Genomic DNA, 21786 nt, shown 5'->3' with positions numbered 1-21786 from the left:
ATGTGTGTCTGGTACCTCCTGGACTTCACCCCATGTGCCTTTTTCTCTTACTGCTTTTATTCTGTATTCTTTTGCTGTATTAAACTCTAACCAAAAGTATAGTGGATTTTCTGAGTCCTGTAAATACTTCAAGTAAATCACCAAGGCTGAGGATGCTCTTGGGGACCCATGACACACGTATGTATTTCTCTTTTCTAAACGTTCATTTTTAACCAATTTCTAGTCTATTTTCACCTTTTCTTATTACTATAGACATCTTATTGTTTCTCTATTTTATTCCTTTCTTTCTTACAATATTCTAAATTTATTTAGAGCTTCTCTCTGATTAACAAGAATACTTTTTGTCCTTTGTGTACAAAATTTTCCTCTTGTTGAGTCTACTGTTTCTCTCCCATGGTTACCCTGTATTCAGCCATTTGGTAGCAGCTACAACTTCAGCTCGTGTTGACCCATGAGTACTAGTACTCAGGGCTAAAGAATGGATTAAATTTGCTTACAGTAGACCTTCATGAGTTTCTCTGGTTCCAGGCTAGTTTTCATAATAAATTTTTGCTTGGTGTGAATTAGATTTTAAACTCACACAGAGAATAGGATTAGGCACCTGATATATTTTGTTAAATCCTTTTCCCTTTCTTACTGCTCTGAATTTTGGTAAGTATTCTTACTATTTTGCCAGGCTAGTGGGTAGCATTTTTTTTCTAAAAGTTTTTTAAAACTTTGTTTCGTGGGTTTAGTGAAAGATGGGAAAGAGTGTGTAAGAGCATGTCACCTCCTCCCATGCTTAAGTAGACTGTTCTGTTGTTAAAGGTACTAAAATAACTCTGTTATAAGCCATTTTTCTCCTAGGTCCAATTGTCCTGAACACCAGGGGACATTTAATTGTATTAGGAGTCCAGTATTTTTTAAAATCAATTTTTGTGATTTGCTTTACATTTTTCTATACTATCTGAGTGACATTTTATTTTAGTGTCAATTTTTCTCTCTTTAAATTATCTGTTTAAAAGTTAATGTGGGGGCGGAGCAAGATGGCCGAATAGGAACAGCTCCAGTCTCCAACTCCCAGCGCGAGCGACACAGAAGACCGGTGATTTCTGCATTTTCAACTGAGGTACTGGGGTCATCTCACTAGGGAGTGCCGGACAGTCGGTGCTGGTCAGTTGCTGCAGCCTGACCAGCGAGGGGTGAAGCAGGGCGAGGCATCGCCTCTCCTGGGAAGTGCAAGGGGGAAGGGAATCCCTTTTCCTAGCCAGGGGAACTGAGACACACAACACCTGGAAAATCGGGTAACTCCCACCCCAATACCGCGCTTTAAGCAAATGGCCACACCAGAAGAATATATCCCTCACCTGGCTGGGAGGGTCCCACGCCCATGGAGCCTCCCTCATTGTTAACACAGCAGTCTGTGGCGATCTATCCGCAAGGCAGCAGAGAGGCTGGGGGAGGGGTGCCCGCCATTGCTGAGGCTTAAGTAGGTAAACAAAGCTGCTGGGAAGCTCGAACTGGGTGGAGCTCACAGCAGCTCAAGGAAACCTGCCTGTCTCTGTAGACTCCACCTCTGGGGGCAGGGCTCAGCTAAAAAAACAACAGGGGAAACAGCAGAGGCCTGAGCAGACGCAAATGACTCTGTCTGACAGCTTTGAAGAGAGCAGTGGATCTCCCAACACGGAGGTTGAGATCTGAGAATGGACAGACTGCCTGCTCAAGTGGGTCACTGACCCCTGAGTAGCCTAACTGGGAGACATCCCCCACTAGGGGCAGTCTGACACCCCACACCTCACAGGGTGGAGTACACCCCTGAGAGGAAGCTTCCGAAGTAAGAATCAGACAGGTACACTCGCTGTTCAGCAATATTCTATCTTCTGCAACCTCTGCTGCTGATACCCAGGCAAACAGGGTCTGGAGTAGACCTCAAGCAACCTCCAACAGACCTACAGCTGAGGGTCCTGACTGTCAGAAGGAAAACTATCAAACAGGAAGGACACCTATACCAAAACCCCATCAGTACGTCACCATCATCAAAGACAAGAGACAGATAAAACCACAAAAATGGGGAAAAAGCAGGGTAGAAAAGCTGGAAATTCAAAAAATAAGAGTGCATCTCCCCCTGCAAAGGAGCGCAGCCCATCGCCAGCAATGGATCAAAGCTGGTCAGAGAATGACTTTGACGAGATGAGAGAAGAAGGCTTCAGTCCATCAAACTTCTCAGAGCTAAAGGAGGAATTATGTACCCAGCGCAAAGAAACTAAAAATCTTGAAAAAAGAGTGGAAGAATTGACAGCTAGACTAATTAATGCAGAGAAGGTCATAAACGAAATGACAGAGATGAAAACCATGACACGAGAAATACGTGACAAATGCACAAGCTTCAGTAACCGACTCGATCAACTGGAAGAAAGAGTATCAGCGATTGAGGATCAAATGAATGAAATGAAGCGAGAAGAGAAACCAAAAGAAAAAAGAAGAAAAGAAATGAACAAAGCCTACAAGAAGTATGGGATTATGTAAAAAGACCAAATCTACCTCTGATTGGGGTGCCTGAAAGTGAGGGGGAAAATGGAACCAAGTTGGAAAACACTCTTCAGGATATCATCCAGGAGAACTTCCCCAACCTAGTAGGGCAGGCCAACATTCAAATTCAGGAAATACAGAGAACACCACAAAGATACTCCTCCAGAAGAGCAACTCCAAGACACATAATTGCCAGATTCACCAAAGTTGAAATGAAGGAAAAAATCTTAAGGGCAGCCAGAGAGAAAGGTCGGGTTACCCACAAAGGGAAGCCCATCAGACTAACTGCAGATCTCTCGGCAGAAACTCTACAAGCCAGAAGAGAGTGGGGGCCAATATTCAACGTTCTTAAAGAAAAGAATTTTAAACCCAGAATTTCATATCCAGCCAAACTAAGTTTCATCAGTGAAGGAGAAATAAAATCCTTTACAGATAAGCAAATGCTTAGAGATTTTGTCACCACCTAGGCCTGCCTTATAAGAGACCCTGAAGGAAGTCCCTAAACATGGAAAGGAACAACCGGTACCAGCCATTGCAAAAACATGCCAAAATGTAAAGACCATCGAGGCTAGGAAGAAACTGCATCAACTAATGAGCAAAATAACCAGTTAATATCATAATGGCAGGATCAAGTTCACACATAACAATATTAACCTTAAATGTTAATGGACTAAATGCTCCAATTAAAAGACACAGACTGGCAAACTGGATAAAGAGTCAAGACCCATCAGTCTGCTGTATTCAGGAGACCCATCTCACATGCAGAGACATACATAGGCTCAAAATAAAGGGATGGAGGAAGATCTACCAAGCAAATGGAGAACAAAAAAAAAGCAGGGGTTGCAATCCTAGTCTCTGATAAAACAGACTTTAAACCATCAAAGATCAAAAGAGACAAAGAAGGCCATTACATAATGGTAAAGGGATCAATTCAACAGGAAGAGCTAAGTATCCTAAATATATATGCACCCAATACAGTAGCACCCAGATTCATAAAGCAAGTCCTTAGAGACTTACAAAGAGACTTAGATTCCCATACAATAATAATGGGAGACTTCAACACTCCACTGTCAACATTAGACAGATCAATGAGACAGAAAGTTAACAAGGATATCCAGGAATTGAACTCATCTCTGCACCAAGCGGACCTAATAGACATCCATAGAACTCTCCACCCCAAATCAACAGAATATACATTCTTCTCAGCACCACATCTCACTTATTCCAAAATTGACCACATAATTGGAAGTAAAGCACTCCTCAGCAAATGTAAAAGAACAGAAATTATACCAAACTGTCTCTCAGACCACAGTGCAATCAAACTAGAACTCAGGACTAAGAAACTCAATCAAAACCACTCAACTACATGGAAACTGAACAACCTGTTCCTGAATGACTACTGGGTACCTAATGAAATGAAGACAGAAATAAAGATGTTCTTTGAAACCAATGAGAACAAAGATACAACATACCAGAATCCCTGGGACACATTTAAAGCAATGTGTAGAGGGAAATTTATAGCACTAAATGCCCACAAGAGAAAGCAGGAAAGATCTAAAATTGACACTCTAACATCACAATTAAAAGAACTAGAGAGGCAAGAGCAAACACATTCAAAAGCTAGCAGAAGGCAAGAAATAACTAAGATCAGAGCCGAACTGAAGGAGATAGAGACACAAAATCCCTCCAAAAAATCAATGAATCCAGGAGTTGGTTTTTTGAAAAGATCAACAAAATTGACAGACCGCTAGCAAGACTAATAAAGAAGAAAAGGTAGAGGAATCAAATAGATGCAATAAAAAATGATAAAGGGGATATCACCACCGACCTCACAGAAATACAAACTACCATCAGAGAATACTATAAACACCTCTACGAAAATCAGCTAGAAAATCTAGAAGAAATGGATAATTTCCTGGACACTTACACTCTCCCAAGACTAAACCAGGAAGAAGTTGAATCCCTGAATAGACCAATAGCAGGCTCTGAAATTGAGGCAACAATTAATAGCCTACCCACCAAAAAAAGTCCAGGACCAGATGGATTCACAGCTGAATTCTACCAGAGGTACAAGGAGGAGCTGGTACCATTCCTTCTGAAACTATTCCAATCAATAGAAAAAGAGGGAATCCTCCCTAACTCATTTTATGAGGCCAACATCATCCTGATACCAAAGTCTGGCAGAGACACAACAAAAAAAGAGAATTTTAGACCAATATCCCTGATGAACATCGATGCAAAAATCCTCAATAAAATACTGGCAAACTGGATTCAGCAGCACATCAAAAAGCTTATCCACCATGATCAAGTGGGCTTCATCTCTGGGATGCAAGGCTGGTTCAACATTCGCAAATCAATAAACATAATCCAGCATATAAACAGAACCAAAGTCAAGAACCACATGATTATCTCGATAGATGCAGAGGAGGCTTTTGACAAAATTCAACAGCCTTTCATGCTAAAAACGCTCAATAAATTCGGTATTGATGGAACGTACCTCAAAATAATAAGAGCTATTTATGACAAACCCACAGCTAATATCATACTGAATGGGCAAAAACTGGAAAAATTCCCTTTGAAAACTGGCACAAGACAGGGATGCCCTCTCTCACCACTCCTATTCAACATAGTGTTGGAAGTTCTGGCTAGGGCAATCAGGCAAGAGAAAGAAATCAAGGGTATTCAGTTAGGAAAAGAAGAAGTCAAATTCTCCCTGTTTGCAGATGACATGATTGTATATTTAGAAAACCCCATCGTCTCAGCCCAAAATCTTAAGCTGATAAGCAACTTCAGCAAAGTCTCAGGATACAAAATTAATGTGCAAAAATCACAAGCATTCTTATACACCAGTAACAGACAAGCAGAGAGCCAAATCAGGAATGAACTTCCATTCACAATTGCTTCAAAGAGAATAAAATACCTAGGAATCCAACTTACAAGGGATGTAAAGGACCTCTTCAAGGAAAACTACAAACCACTGCTCAGTGAAATCAAAGAGGACACAAACAAATAGAAGAACATACCATGCTCATGGATAGGAAGAATCAATATCGTGAAAATGGCCATACTGCCCAAGGTTATTTATAGATTCAATGCCATCCCCATGAAGCTACCAATGGGTTTCTTCACAGAATTGTAAAAAACTGCTTTAAAGTTCATATGGAACCAAAAAAGAGCCCACATTGCCAAGACAATCCTAAGTCAAAAGGACAAAGCTGGAAGCGTCACGCTACCTGACTTCAAACTATACTACAAGGCTACAGTAACCAAAACAGCATGGTACTGGTACCAAAACAGAGATATAGACCAATGGAACAGAACAGAGTCCACAGAAATAATACCACACATCTACAGCCATCTGATCTTTGACAAACCTGAGAGAAACAAGAAAAGCGGAAAGCATTCCCTATTTAATAAATGGTGTTGGGAAAATTGGCTAGCCATAAGTAGAAAGCTGAAACTGGATCCTTTCCTTACTCTTATATGAAAATTAATTCAAGATGGATTAGAGACTTAAATGTTAGACCTAATACCATAAAAACCCTAGAAGAAAATCTAGGTAGTACCATTCAGGACATAGGCATGGGCAAGGACTTCATGTCTAAAACACCAAAAGCAATGGCAACAAAAGCAAAAATAGAGAAATGGGATCTAATTAAACTAAAGAGCTTCTGCACAGCAAAAGAAACTACCATCAGAATGAACAGGCAACCTACAGAATGGGAGAAAATTTTTGCAATCTACTCATCTGACAAAGGGCTAATATCCAGAATCTACAAAGAACTCAAACAAATATACAAGAACAAAACAAACAACCCCATCAAAACGTGGGCAAAGGATATGAACAGACATTTCTCAAAAGAAGACATTCATACAGCCAACAGACACATGAAAAAATGCTCATCATCACTCGCCATCAGAGAAATGCAAATCAAAACCACAATGAGTTACCAGCTCACAACAGTTAGAATGGCAATCATTAAAAAGTCAGGAAACAACAGGTGTTGGAGAGGATGTGGAGAAATAGGAACACTTTTACACTGTTGGTGGGATTGTAAACTATTTCAACCATTATGGAAAACAGTATGGCGATTCCTCAAGGATCTAGAACTAGATGTACCCTATGACCCAGCCATCCCACTACTGGGTATATACCCAAAGGATTATAAATTATTCTACTACAAAGACACATGAACACGTATGTTTATTGCGGCACTATTCACAATAGCAAAGACTTGGAATCAACCCAAATGTCCATCTGTGACAGACTGGATTAAGAAAATGTGGCACATATACACCATGGAATACTATGCAGCCATAAAAAAGGATGAGTTTGCGTCCTTTGTAGGGACATGGATGCAGCTGGAAACCATCATTCTTAGCAAACTATCACAAGAAGAGAAAACCAAACACCGCATGTTCTCACTCATAGGTGGGAACTGAACAATGAGATCACTTGGACTCGGGAAGGGGAACATCATACACTGGGGCCTATCATGCGGGGGGGGGAGGGATTGCATTGGGGAGTTATACATGATATAAATGATGAATTGATGGGTGCTGACGAGTTGATGGGTGCAGCATACCAACATGGCACAGATATACATATGTAACAAACCTGCACGTTATGCACATGTACCCTAGAACTTAAAGTATAATTAAAAAAAAAAAAATGTTATGTGTGTGTGTGTGTGTGTGTGTGTGCAGTTTGTAGAATTTGGAAAGCCAAAGTTTTCAAGATTACACTAATATATTATTTTTGGTGGTCCCACTCTGAATGTCATTTTGTTTATCTTAGTTTCTTCTAAACCCAGGGCCAAATCTTATTTTTATAAGAATTTTTTTTATTTGTAGTTCGGTTAGGTATATAAAAAGAGCACTGTGTACTGGCTTCCCAAGAATTTGTATGTCTAATCCCTCAAGAATGTGAATAGTTAATTACAAATGTGGTCAAAGATCAGAAGTATGGAAGTGATAGGCTATCATAAAAATGAAAGAATATTAGTTGAAAAAAGAATGCAGAAATTAACAAAATGTTTAATAATTTCTTTACATCAGTTACTGTGGGAGATGACTGAAGGGTGAACAGAGAGACAATAGATTGCCCAGGAAAAGCTATCAAACATTCTTATAGAGCAAGTAAGCAAGATTGATTACGGAGTCAGAATGTCTGAACATCGCAAAGACTCTAGGGAATGGCACAGCTTCAGATTTTTAACTTAAGTGATCAAACAACAGAAGCAAAACTTTAGAGATAAAACTGCAGTTTCATGAAGAAGAAAAATACAGATCAAAAGAATGGATGTTTATTTTTGCTAACATGTAGGAAGCAGAATACTATTTAGATTCGCATTTAGTATGGGAAATAGCTATATTTTAGAATATTTTTCTATAAACACACCATTTTTCCAGTTCTTTTAGCCTTTTTATGGGATATAGCAGTTGTCTTATTACCTCTCATTTTGACATGCAAAAATAAAGGAAGGAATACTAACAAGATACCAATAATCTTACGATGTTACCCTGATGTGTTTATTTTTCTACTTGAAAGGGTGGATGTCAGTTCCAAGTTTGTGCATGTGGCATGTGTGTGTATCTGGAGTGTGTGTGTGTGGAAGAATCTTTAAAAAAGACGTAACTGATATCTTGTCTAGTTTATGAAATGCTATGCCTTATTATCTCACTAAGCCCAATAGTTTTGTTGACTAGGTCTTTAAAAATAAACGTGGTATGAAATTAATAGGACTATAAGGGACAAGGGAGATGCTAACTTTAAAAAATGAAAAGTTAAAAAAAAAAAAAAAGAATAAGCATGTGAATCCTTCACCAGCAACCAAGGTATCCAGGTTCTCTCATCAAAATTGACTAGAAGGCTGTTGTGACTCATGGAGAGAAGGAAGGACAGTGTGGTGTGGCTGCCCACTTGAGAGCCACATGGGGAAGGGGAATCCCCTGCTCCCAGCCAAGGAAGGCAATGAGTGAGCCTGCTACCCAGCCAGGGAAGCTGTGCTTTTTCCACGGAACTGTGCAACCCATGGATCGGAAGATCCCACTCGCGAACCCACACCACCTGGGCCTAGCATCCCAACTCTGGAATGCACAGACTCTGAGAGCCTCTCAGCTGGAATCTGCTGAAGCCCACTGAATTCCCAAGGTGAGGGGCGGCCAGCACCCAGCTGTGGCTGCTTGCTGTCTAAGCCATTTGAGCTCCTTGGGGGAGAGGCAACAGCCAGCACTGGGACTGGCAACTGCCTAACATGCTAAGCCCCTGGGTGGGGGAAGGGTGGTGCCCATTTCTATAGCTCCAGGTTGTACTTTTTCCTTGCTGGAGCCAGGGAGGCTGGATAGCTTGGGTCCTAAGACTTGTCCCCACAGCCCAACACACTGGCTGTGGCAGTATTCAGCCAGAGTGCCCCTTCAGTTCTAAACCTGACCCATCCTTCCTCATTGGGCAGGGCTTCCTTGCAGGATCTCCAATAACTCCAGCCAGAGTCTCAGGGACAGAATTTGGATTTCTCTGGGCCTGAACCCCTAGAGGGAGTGGTGGCCACAGTCTCTGTGGACCAGCAGGCTTAGCCTCTCCTCCTAGTAGTTCTGAGGACTCTGGGAAGCCCAGATGAGTGGGTTTCCCCCCAGCGAAACACACTCGCTCCACCAAGGGACAAAGTACTTCGTTAAATGGGTTCTGCTCCCCGTGCGACCAAACTGGGTGAGACACTCCAATAGCGGTTGCCAGGCACCTTATACAGGAGCAATCCTACAGGCATCAGATTGGTGTCCCTCAAGGTTAGAGGTCCCAGAAGAAGGAGCAGGCACCCATCTTTGTTGTTTTCGAGACTCCTTGAGTGATATCTCTAGGCACTGGAGTGAATCAGATGAGTAAGTCCTGAAGGGAACCCCCAGCAAACTGCAGCAGCCCTACAGAAGAGGGACCTACTGCAGCAGCCCTACAGAAGAGGGACTTGACTATTGAAAGAAAAACAAACAAGCAGAAAGCAACAACAGTATCAACCACAACAGCAAAAAAGGCCCCCACAAAAACCCCATCCAAGGGTCAGCAGCCTCAAAGACCAAACTAGACAAACTCATGAAGATGAGAAAGAATCAACAAAAAAATGCTGAAAACCCAAAAGGCCAGAGTGCCTCTTCTCCTCCAAATGATCACAATATCTCTTCATCAAGGGCACAGAACCGGACGGAGGATCAGATGGATGAACTGACAGAAGTAGGCTTCAGAAGATGGGTAATAACAAACTAAAGTGAGCTAAAAGAGCATGTTCTAACTCAGTGCAAAGAAGCTAAGAAACTTGACAAAAAATTAGAGGAATTGCTAACTAGAATAACCAGTTTAGGGAGGAACATAAATGACCTGATGGAGTTGAAAAACACAACTTGAGAACTTTGTGAAGAATACACAAGTATCAACAGCTGAATCAACCAAGTGGAAGAAAAGATATCAGAGTTTGAAGACCATCTTACTGAAATAAGATATGCAGACAAGAATGGAGAAAAAGGAATGAAAAGGAGTGAACAAAGCCTCCAAGTAATATGGGACTTCATAAAAAGACTGAACCTGTGATTGACGGAAGTATCAGAAGGATACTGGAGTATCAGACTGAACCTGTGAAGGACTGTGATGGGGACAAAGGAAACAAGCTGGAAAACACACTTCAGAATATTATCCAGGAGAACCTCACCAACCTAGCAAGATAGGCCAACATGAAAATTCAGGAAATACAGAGAATAGCATTAAAATACTCCATGAGAAGATCAACCCCAGGACATATAATCATCAGATTCTCCAAGGTTAAAATTAAGGAAAAATTGTTACAGGCAACCAGAGAGAAAGGCCAGGTCACCTACAAAGGAAAGCCCATCAGACTAACAGCAGACCTCTCAGGAGAAACTCTACAAGCCAGAAGAGACTGGGGGCCAACATTCAACATTCTTAAAGAAAAGAATTTTCAACTCAGAATTTCCTATCCAGCCAAACTAAGCTTCATAAGTGAAGGTGAAATAAAACACTTTCCAGACAAGCAAGTTCTGAGGGATTTCATCACCACCAGGCCTGCCCTGCAAGAGCTCCTGAAAGAAGCACTACATACGAAAAGGAAAATCTGGTAACAGCCACTGCAAAAACACACCAAAATATAAAGACCAATGACACTATGAAGAAACTGCATCAACTAGTGTGCAAAATAACCAAATAGCATAATGATGACAGGATCAAATTCACACATAACAATACTAACCTTAAATGTAAATGGGCTAAATGCCCCAATTAAAAGACTGTCAAATTGGGTAAGAAGTCAAAACCCATTGGTTTGCTGTATTTAGGAGACCCATCTTACACAGGCCCAAAATAAAGGGATGGAGGAATATTTACCAAGCAAATTGAAAGGAAAAAAAAAAAAAAAAAAAAAAAAAAGCAGGGATTGCAATCCTAGTCTCCAACGAAACAGACTTTAAACCAACAAAGGTAAAAAAAGACAAAGAAAGGCATTACATAATGATAAAGGGAACAATTAAACAGGAAGAGCTAAGTATTCTAAATATATATGCACCCAATACAGGAGCACCCAGATTCATAATACAAGTTTTTGGACACCTACAAAGAAACTTAGATTCCCACACAATAATAGTGGGAGACTTTAACACCCCACTGTCAGTATTAGACAGATCAGTGAGACAGAAAATTAAGAAGGATATTCAGGACTTGAACTCAGCTACGGATCAAGTGGAACTAGTAGATGTCTACAGAGCTCTCCATCCCAAATCAACGGAATATACATTCTTCTCAATGCCACATGGCACTTATTGTAAAAGTCACCACATAATTGGAAGTAAAACACTCCTAAGCAAATGCAAAAGAACGGAAATCATAACAGTCTCTCAGAAAACAGTGCAATCGAATTAGAACTTGGGACTAAGAAATTCAGTCAAAACCACACAATTTCATGGAAATTGAATAATATGCTCCTGAATGACTCCTGGGTACATAATAAAATTAAGGCAGAAATCAAGAAGTTCTTTGAAACCAATGAGAACAAAGAGATAACATACCATAATCTCTGGGAAATGGCTAAAGTAGTGTTAAGAGGGAAATTTGTAGCACTAAATGCCCATATCAGAAAGCTACAAAGATCTCAAATCAACATGCTAACATCCCAATTAAAAGAAGTAGAGAAGCAAGAGCAAAATAATCCACAAGCTAGCAGAAGACAAGAAATAACTAAGATCAGAGAAGAATTGAAGGAGGCAAAGACACGAAAAACTCTCCAAAACATCAATGAATGCAGGAGGTTTTTTTTTTTTTTTTTTTTTTTAAGTTAACAAAATAGCTAGACTGCTCGCTAGACTAATAAAGAATAGAGAGACAAGAATCAAGTAGACAAAATAAAAAATGATGTCAGTGGATATCACCACCGACCCCACAGAAATACAAACTACTATCAGAGAATACTATAATCACCACTATGCAAATAAACTAGAAAATCTAGAAGAAATAGATAAATCCCTGGACCCATACACCCTCCCAAGACTAAACCAAGAAGAAGTCAAATCCCTTACTAGACCAATAACAAGCTCTGAAATTGAGGCAGTAATTAATAGCCTACTAACCAAAAAAAAAGCCCATGATCAGACAGATTCACAGGTGAATTCTACCAAAAATACAAAGAGGAGCTGGTACCATTCCTTCTGAAAGTATTCCAAACAATTGAAAAGGAGGGATTCTTCACTTACTCATTTTATGAAGCCAGCATCATCCAGATACCAAAACTGAGAAGAAACACAACAAAAAAGAAAACTTCAGGCCAGTACCCCTGATGAATATTGATGCAATAAATACTGCTCAATAAAATACTGGCAAACTGAATCCAGCAGCACATCAAAAAGCCTATCCACCAAGATCAAGTTGGCTTCATCCCTGAGATGCAAGGCTGGTTCAACATACAGAAATCAATAAATGTAATCCATCACATAAACAGAACCAAAGACAAAAACCACATGATTATCTCAATAGATGCAGAAAAGGCCTTTGATAAAATTCAACATCGCTTCATGTTAAAAACTCTCATTAAACTAGGTATTGATAGAACATATCCCAAAATAATAAGAGCTATTTATGACAAACCCACAGCCAATATCATACTGAACGGGCAAAAGCTGAAAGCATTCCCTTTGAAAACTGGTACAAGAAAAGGATGCCTTGTCTCACCACTCCTCTTTAACATAGTCTTGTAAATTCTGGCCAGGACAATCAGTCAAGAGAAAGAAATAAAGTGTATTCAAATAGGAAGAGAGGAAGTCAAGTTGTTTCTGTTTGCTGATGACATGATTTTATATTTAGAAAATGCCATCATCTCAGCCCCAAAACTTCTTGAACTGAAAAGCAACTTCAGTAAAGTCTCAGAATACAAAATCAATGTGCAAAAATTACCAGCATTCCTTTACACCAACAATCGGCAAACAGAGAGTCGAATCATCCCATTCACAATGCTACAAAGAGAATAAAATACCTAGGAAGACAGCTAACAAGGGATATGAAGGACCTCTTCAAGGAGAACTACAAATCACTGCTCAAGAACACAAGAAAGGACACAAATAAATGGAAAAAAATTCCATGTTCATGGATAGAAGAATCAATATCTCAAAAATGGCCATACTGCCCAAAGTAATTTATAGATTCGATGTCTTTACCATCAAACTACCATGGACTTTCTTAGGAGAATTAGAAAAAACTACTTTAAATTTCATATGGAATCAAAGAAGATCTTATATAGGCAAGACAATCCTAAGCAAAAAGAACAAAGCTGGATGCAGCATGCTACGTGATTTCAAACTATACTACAACGCTGCAGTAACCAAAACAGCATGGTACTGGTAACAAAACAAACATATAGACCGAGGGAGCAGAACAGAAACCTCGGACATAACACCACACACCTACAACCATCTGATCTTCAACAAACCTGACAAAAACAAGCAATGGGGAGAGGATCTGCTACTCAGTCAATGGTGCTGGGAAAACTGGCTAGCCATATGCAGAAAACAGAAACTGGACCCCTTCCTTATACCTTATACAAACAATTAATTCAAGATGGATTAAAGACTTAAACGTAAAGCCCAAAACCATAAGCAACCTAGAAGAAAATCTAGGACATTCAGGACATAGGCATGGGCAAAGACTTCATGACAAAAATGCCAAAAGTGATTGCAACAAAAGTCAAAATTGACAAATGGGATCTAATTAAACTAATGAGCTTCTGCACAGCCAAAGAAACTATCATCAGAGTGGACAGGCAACCTACTGAACAGGAGAAAATTTTGCAAGCTACCCATCTGACACAGGTTTAATATCCAGAATTTATAAGGAAGTTAAACAAATTTACAAGAAAAAAAAACCCATCAAAAATTGGGCAAAGGATATGAACAGGCATGTCTCAAAAGAAAACATTTACATGCCCAACAAACATACGGAAAAAAGTTCAACATCACTGATCATCAGAGAAGTGCAAATTAAAACCACAATGATATACCATCTCACGCCAGTCAGAATGGCGATTATTAAAAAGTCAGGAAATAATAGATGCTGGCAAGACTGTGGAGAAATAGCAACACTTTTACACTGTTGGTGGGAGTGTAAATTAGTTCAACTATTGTGGAAGACAGCATGGTGATTCCTCAAGAATCTAGAACCAGAAATACCATTTGACCTAGCAATCCCATTACTGGGTATATACTCAAAGAATTATAAATCATTCTACTATAAAGACACATGCACGTATATGTTTACTGCAGCACTATTTACAATAGCAAAGCAATGGAACCAACCCAAATGCCCATCAATGATAGACTGGATAAAGAAAATGTGGTACATATACACCATAGAATACTATGAAGCCATAAAAAGCAATGAGACTATGTCTTCTGCAGGAACATGGATGAAGCTGGAAATCATCATCCTTAGCAAACTAACACAGGAACACAAAACAGAAAACCAAACACCGCATGTTCTCACTCATAAGTGGGAGTTGAAGATTGAGAACACAAGGACACAGACAGGGGAACAACACATGCCAGGGCCTGTTAATGGGTGGGGGTTGAGGGGAGGGAACTTAGAGGATGGGTCAATAGGTGCAGCAAACCACCATGGCACACATACACCTATGTAACAAACCTGCACTTTCTGCGCATGTATCCCATTTTTTGTTTTTTTGAAGAAATGAAAAAGTCCCTATAATCAATCTCTCTTGCTGTGTTTCTCTATATATATCTGTCACCTTCTTTTATTACCCTAAATCTTTCCCTCAATATTTTCCCCACATTGACCAACATCTAGATTTTGTTTCTATCTGTCCTGCCGTTTTCATATTAACAGATTTCCAAGTTCCTATCCTCTCTCATATTCTGCAATTTACATGAGTCCTTCATAAGACTCTTACCGGCTCCTAATTTAACTGTGTAGCTCCAGGAGGTTTTATCTTATTCTGTTCATATCTCCCTCTGTTTATAGTATTGCAGACAATCTAACTGAACTTTGACTTTTGTGCTTACTCACATATGCACATCCAGTAGTAGAGTCTCTAATTTCTGTAATTTCCATAAGGGTCCCTTCACCCCTGGCAGAAATTTCTTTGATATAAAATTGTGTTAAAAATAATAGAAGATATCTAAGTGGATCACATGGATCTACACATGTGATAAAATTGCATTGAACTAAATACACATACACAAATGAGTGCATGTAAAACTAAGGTGTATTGATTGTATCAGTGTAAAACTGCTGGTTGGAAATTTTACAGTGTTGGGGAGACTGAGTAAATGTTCAGTGGAATTTCTGACTGATTTTTCTTATAATTGTATATGAGTCTACAATTATTTCAAAATATTTTTTTTAAAAAAAGACATGGTGGAAACACAATTGAGTGTTTTGAGCTTCACTTTGTATCTTTTACTGAGTTAGCAATCTCAGACAAGATCACAGATAATTATCTAGCACTTTCACCTGACCATCCCTTACCCCAACCAGTTTTCTAGGACAGAAAATTAAATGTTATAGGCATCAGGATCCTTCAATTAAGGCCATTTCTAAATCTAAATTATTTTTCTGTCAACAGTCATTCACTGTCAGTCAATAAATAGTTGTCGAGCACCTATTGTAAATTACGCACTCTTATAGGCACTGGAGTTACAAACAATGTATTTGCTCCTGGCTTTAATGAATGTATTTTCTGAATAAAAAGCATTTGTGGTATGCTAAGATCAACTGGATTTATAATTTCAATTTGTTAATATTTGCAGGCTGCTTTATCGATACTTTCTTATTTTATGCTATGATGCATTGAAGTGAACTCTGATCCCTTCAAACAGAATCATTGCTTTCAGATGAAGAAACCTCAAGATTAAATATAAACTTCAAAATCTACAAAGATTTTAGAAGGTGAAGAAACATGGAAAGATCTCTGGTGATGGAGCCAGCATTGCTGAACCATGAAAAGTCTTACACATGAAGAGGCCTGTGAAAACAAGGTGACTAACCTCATCAAATGGAGTGGAGATGTTGTGGCAAAGCTGCCTGGGTAAACCACAACTTACAAGAGATAGAATTTCACTAAGTTCTTAAGAGGTTACAGACTCTATTTCTATCCTTAAATATACTCATTATTTTATCCCTGGATATACTCAATTATAGTTAAAACTTAAATTGAATAAAAGATGATGCAAATGATTCTATTTTATTTCAGGAGTGTGCCCAGGGGAATAACAAGGAAGAAAAATGTCAGAAGAATTAGTTTCTCTCTAATTGAACAAATGTATTTATATTTCCTTGTTGATAGACATAGATCCTGAATGAGAAACTGAAACTTAAGAAGTTACAGTTAAGACTCCACTTGTGACAATGACTACCAATGCTCTTTGGTATATTAAGTTTTCCTATTCAACACAGGAAATTGAGTTGGAATTTGTTTTGCAGTTTTTTTTTTTTTCAGCCTCTGTTTTGTAGAGTATTTTTTCCTATGATCAAGAAGACTGATCTGTAGAAACACAATGATAACATTACTAACTTGGCCAGTCATTGGCTCATTAAAAATGTTTGTATGCTTGAATGGGCAAGAAATTACATTTGAAAGTTACAAAAAAAAAAAAAAAAAAAGACTAGGTGTGAGATTAGAGGTGACTTTTAACTTTCATGTTCTTCATCTTCCATTCTTGCCTCAAAAAGACTGCAGGTTCCTTCTTCACATTCAATGTGTCTCATGGGTCAGAGAATCTGTGTGGTCACAATCTAACTAGCACAGCCACTGCTCTTTGACTCCTTAAATGCTCTTATCCTTCCACTCAGTCATCTGTTTGGCCCCATTTCCTTCATATTCCATGCAGAATTACATGTGCAATTAGGGTTTTGTTTTCATTATTACTGTTATTATTATAATAGCTATTTGCCAATTCTATTGATTACTCTTTCCATTTGTTTTTCAATAAAACTCTCTCTATAGACCAACAACAATGCCTCAGTCTTTTAATCTACCAAAAAAAAAAAAAAAAAAAAAAAAAAAAAAAAAAAACAACCAAAAAACCTCAACTCCATCAGCAATTGGATCAATAATACTAGGAATTCACAATTTTCAGTCTCAGTGATTTCCCCCAACATTAAACTCCTTTTTATTTTGATTGTCCATTACTTCATAACTTTTGAAATACTCTTTCGATTAGTCTAATGTAATTTGGCCAAGATTGTGACTTTCAAGACTGAAATTTTTTGAAATACGGACATGGGGAGTCCCCACAGTTTGCTAGACTACATCTTGGAGGGTGCTTGGAAAGCAGAAATGGTGGGAAATAGTTTTATTTTCTGTTTGCAAAAGCCACTTTGCAACTTGTGGTTATCCTATTCTATCACCAAGCTCCTGCCCATATTTACAGTGGGCTTTGAAGAACCAGCTGCTGAAAGTGATAAATCAGCAGCTGAAAATGATGAATGCGAGACTGATTGGAACTCAAAGTGAAATATAGGTGCTTGTCAGCAATGTTAGATTGGTAACTAGAGGTGGCAAAGAGTGGTGACTATTGGCAAAATGTATGAATATATGTATTATAGTAGCAATTACACTTGCTTATTTGAATGTTTTTGAAGTCCTCTTATTTATAGAACATTCTGTTTTTTTATTTTGAGGAGCACTGCTAACAATAAATCAGAACCAACATTTATTGAGTGTTGATTATTATATCCCAAGTCCAGTACTAGACTGTGGAGCATTAAGCTATGAAATGCCTAGTTGTGATTTCCAAGCACCACTTATGGCAAATTATGATCTGCTTTTTATATTAGTGCACTATCTCTAGATGTAACAGGTATTCTGGATTTTAAAACCTATTTATAATGTTTGTTTCTAATGTGGTTTATGCTTACTCAAATGGAATATTTTTCAGCTTTCTGAATAGTACTTACACACCTGTTGTTCATGTATCTTTCCATTTTGATTTTGATATATTCAAGTTGCCAATGTTCCCTGGTTACTAGTCCATGTAATGGTCTGTTCATTTGTATGTAAACATTTATATGAGATGGAAAAGTTGAAGTAATTTAAATTTAGTCCATTATGTTATTCCAGTGTGAATTGTGTGTTACTACACAATTTCAACGCAAGATTATTCATTGGTTTACCTTCTGCCTTTTTATGGCTTCCAGGCATGTTTAATATCTGTGATTAACTGAATTTTTCAGGTTAACATCTGCATTTAATCACAAGTTATTACCCATTTCCTAGACTGGTCAGTGTAACATTTCAATCACTCCTTCCTTCTTTCTCCACCCATATAGTAAAAGATTCAAAATCAGTTATACTTTCTCTCTTTCACAGCCATCGAGCTGCACTTAAATAATATTCAAGAAAGTTATATTTCTTTTGAAGTGGTCATAGGAAGCATATGCTTAGTGTATATAAACAGAAAGAAAGTTGATGCACTGATTTGGTTGATTTACAGAGCTCTTATATCTATATATAAACATTTTGCCTCAGAGAGAAATGAAAGGCTCTATTGGACTCCAAAAGCCATGTAGCTCCTGTGTAACAGCACTGAGATTCAAAGAGCAAGGCTTTGAATTTCACAGTCCTCTGTTTTTTTTTTTTTTTTTTTTTTTTTCAGTCTAGCTCAACAAACTTCTGAGAGGTCCCTGTTTTAGCTTCAACACTCCTTGTCTCATTTTCCAAACTCTTTAATTTTTCAAAGTCATTTGATCATGGAGAATAAAACCTTAAGGATTAGCTATACTTCCATCTTTTTTCCTACTAAACAAAATCATTCAAACCAATTCTTCCATTTTCTCTGAGTTATCCATAAGCCTATCATAAATGACTCAATTTAAGAAGGAAAAATAATATGAAATCAGAAGAACTAAATGTGTGGTAATGTCTCGCCACTATATTTTTGGCAAACCTTGACCTAATTCAGGTCAAAGTTAGCATTTCTTCCCAAAATGAGTATTTTGTTGGTGTGGGTGGAAGGGGGGTAGGAATAAGCAGCTATGTTGGGCTTTTAATTCATTGAGAACTAAGATGTGAGCAATATTCTCTATGTTTTCTTCAAGTATGGGGCATACAGGACTATGACTAAAAATTATGAAGAGAATCTAATACATTAAAGTTAATTAGATATTCTAATCAAATATATCTTATGACTAAGTTGTTCTGATACATTTAGTGATCACTATGATTATTGTTCTAGGACGTTTTTAGGCACAATATATGTAAATGCTCACATAATTATTGCAATTAATTTCCCCTTATGTGTAGTCAAATAAAACTTTTATTATTTTCCTTAATTCATTTAAAAGCAACAGAAATCATTCTGTGGCCACTAGATGCAAGACCTTAATTGCCCTGAAGTCAGAAGTGGCATCTTGTTCATAATTTTGTCACCAATGTCAAATGCATTGATTGATGATTAGTAGGTATTTAAAGTTCATACAAAAATGAATAATATATGGAGACTGCAAGAAAGAATATTTAAAATTTCCCTTTCTAGGTTCTCAATTTGTAAAATCATATTTAATGAGGCATTTCTTTATATCAGTTCAATATTCATCATTTTCATTCCCACATGGAAATGTAAGAAAGCAAAAAAGGGTCTAGACTAAATTCTTTGTATCACTACTCTGTTTTTCACCCCAGCTTCCATCTTCCATGACTTAGATGTTCTAACTGGTTCAATGAACTATTCTCTGTCTTTCAAGGTTCAAGTGGCTACTAATGCTCTTTGGAAAGAATATCAGCATTCACTATGGGAGGGGGCAGGAGTGCCTCAGGGGATCTTGGAGTGCTAGTGGGGATTAATTTTGCATTGAGGCCATCTGAAGTCTTGAAGCACAGGAAGGATGGGGAATTGCAGCTGGGAATTACTATGATTTGGTGAAGGAATAGGATATGACCTGTGGGTTACATGGGTGTGAGACACCAAAGCATAGTTCTCCAGAGGCAGAATCTAAGTCCTTGAAGTCGAAGTCTGTGTGTCCCAGAAGCAAGAAACCTTCAGGGCAGAAAAAGCCAATGATGGTTCTTTCTGGCTGTGACCATTTGTCACTTGAAACCAGTTAAACCAGGTTCATATGCACTGTTGAACTTAGGGCAAGATTTCTGTGTCCATGAAATTGTTCTTTTTTCATTCACTACTTCCCAATGAGTCCAAATACAGCCTCAGAATGTTTGTTAACATAGGACTTCAGGAGGCGGCAAATACCAACAAAGTCAGGTTAAGGTTTTAGAAATCAAACCAATTCTTGTCCTAGTAATAAAGCTATTTCAGGGGGAATGGGGATCACTTCTTGGTCCTACTTTGACTTCCTCCTTGCCTTTCCCCAATAAAAATTCCCGTATCTAATGTCCCTACTGATGTGTGATATTATCTTTGTCAGACAACACAACCATCCCTTCAACAATCAGAAGACATAGATTGATGCTTACACAGCCTTTCCAGCTTTCTTTTTAGTTGTTCCCTCTTCACATACTTTCTCTGTTGTCCCCTCATGCCCATGCTTCCTCTAGGAAACTTACCAGAAAAGAACTCCTCTGCAAACTGTTACCCACACAATCTGCCTTCTGAGCTTTCTGGATCGATTAAAGTGTGGTCTAGGCCTGTAGCATCCACGTATTAACCTCCGACTTTCTTTTCAATTAATAGCAATAGGGCTTCTAACCCCTCAGTATTCCACTGCTGCAGCTGCTCTTTCCCTTTATTGAGGACTAACAGTGGTCCAGGAATAACAATGAAATACAGACATATTACCGTTTAATCACTTAAGAAACAACTCCAGGAGATAAATGCTAATAATTGGCTCTAAAGAGATTAAGTAATTTGTAGAAGGACACACTTAGGGTAAGTGAAAGAGTGAGGAATTAATTCTGATCTAATCCTAACTCATTAACTGCCTTGACAGACCACCTTCATGTTGAGTTTTATTTCAGGTCTTTATATTCCTCAATCCAATACTGTCTAAAGGAACTTTCTGCCAAAATAAATTTGTTCTATAGCTGCACTATTTTTATACACAACCCACTTGCCTCGTCTGGGTATTAAGCACTTACAATGTGGCTAACGCAACTGAGGAAATACATTTTAAATTTATTCTGATTTAAATTGAAACAGGCACACATAGCCATTGGCTACTGTATTGGACCACATATCTTCAATACCTCAGCATCCTTAGATCTTGTCAACAGCACCTTCATGCTGACACTTTGCCCTTGGTTGAATGTTCACGATCTCATGATTGTTTTCCTGTTTTCTCCTCCTTTTCTGGCATTCTTTTCTTCCTCCAGTTTCTTACATATAAGTTGTTCCCAGGTTTCTTTTGTACATTTCCTACATTTTATTCCTGGGCATTAACACTCATTCCGATGTCTTTAAATATCTTTGTATGAAAGGCCAAGATCTTTTCCTGACAAAAAAACAGAGGTAATGTTCTTTCCAAAGCTCTTCTTCATATTTTCCCTGTTTCTCTTAATGGCACGGCGATTCTTTCAGTTCCTCAGATTCACAACTCCTAATTCTTCTTGTGTGCATATGCCTTTTGTTTGGCTCTGTGAAATCTTTTGCCAAGTTTCAAGGATCCTGTCCTCCAAATGTCCCATGTGTGTTCCTATCTCTTTGCTTTCCCAGCTGCAACCCCATTTTTTTATGTTTTCCCCCGAGAGAAACCAATTTAATGCTTCTATTCTCAGCATTTCACAGCATGCAGGACTCAAATGTATACAACAGAAGAAAAAAACCCACAAT

At 38.4% G+C, this 21786-nt stretch overlaps 1 protein-coding gene across 1 annotated transcript in view; it reads right to left on the bottom strand.

Moving 5' to 3' along the window:
• Positions 1-21258, bottom strand: part of ITGA1 (integrin subunit alpha 1) — a 328522-nt gene extending 307264 nt beyond the window's left edge. Inside the window, exon 1 of the mRNA XM_030927043.1 lies at positions 21204-21258. The gene's annotated coding sequence lies outside the window, so the exon portion shown is untranslated. The remainder of the gene's footprint in view (positions 1-21203) is intronic.
• Between the last annotated feature and the right edge of the window lie 528 nt (positions 21259-21786).

Source organism: Rhinopithecus roxellana, chromosome 3 (assembly GCF_007565055.1).
Source record: "Rhinopithecus roxellana isolate Shanxi Qingling chromosome 3, ASM756505v1, whole genome shotgun sequence".
Classification (NCBI taxonomy): domain Eukaryota; kingdom Metazoa; phylum Chordata; class Mammalia; order Primates; family Cercopithecidae; genus Rhinopithecus; species Rhinopithecus roxellana.
Note: the sequence above shows the minus strand (reverse complement) of the source record. Positions and strands in the feature narration are given on the sequence as shown.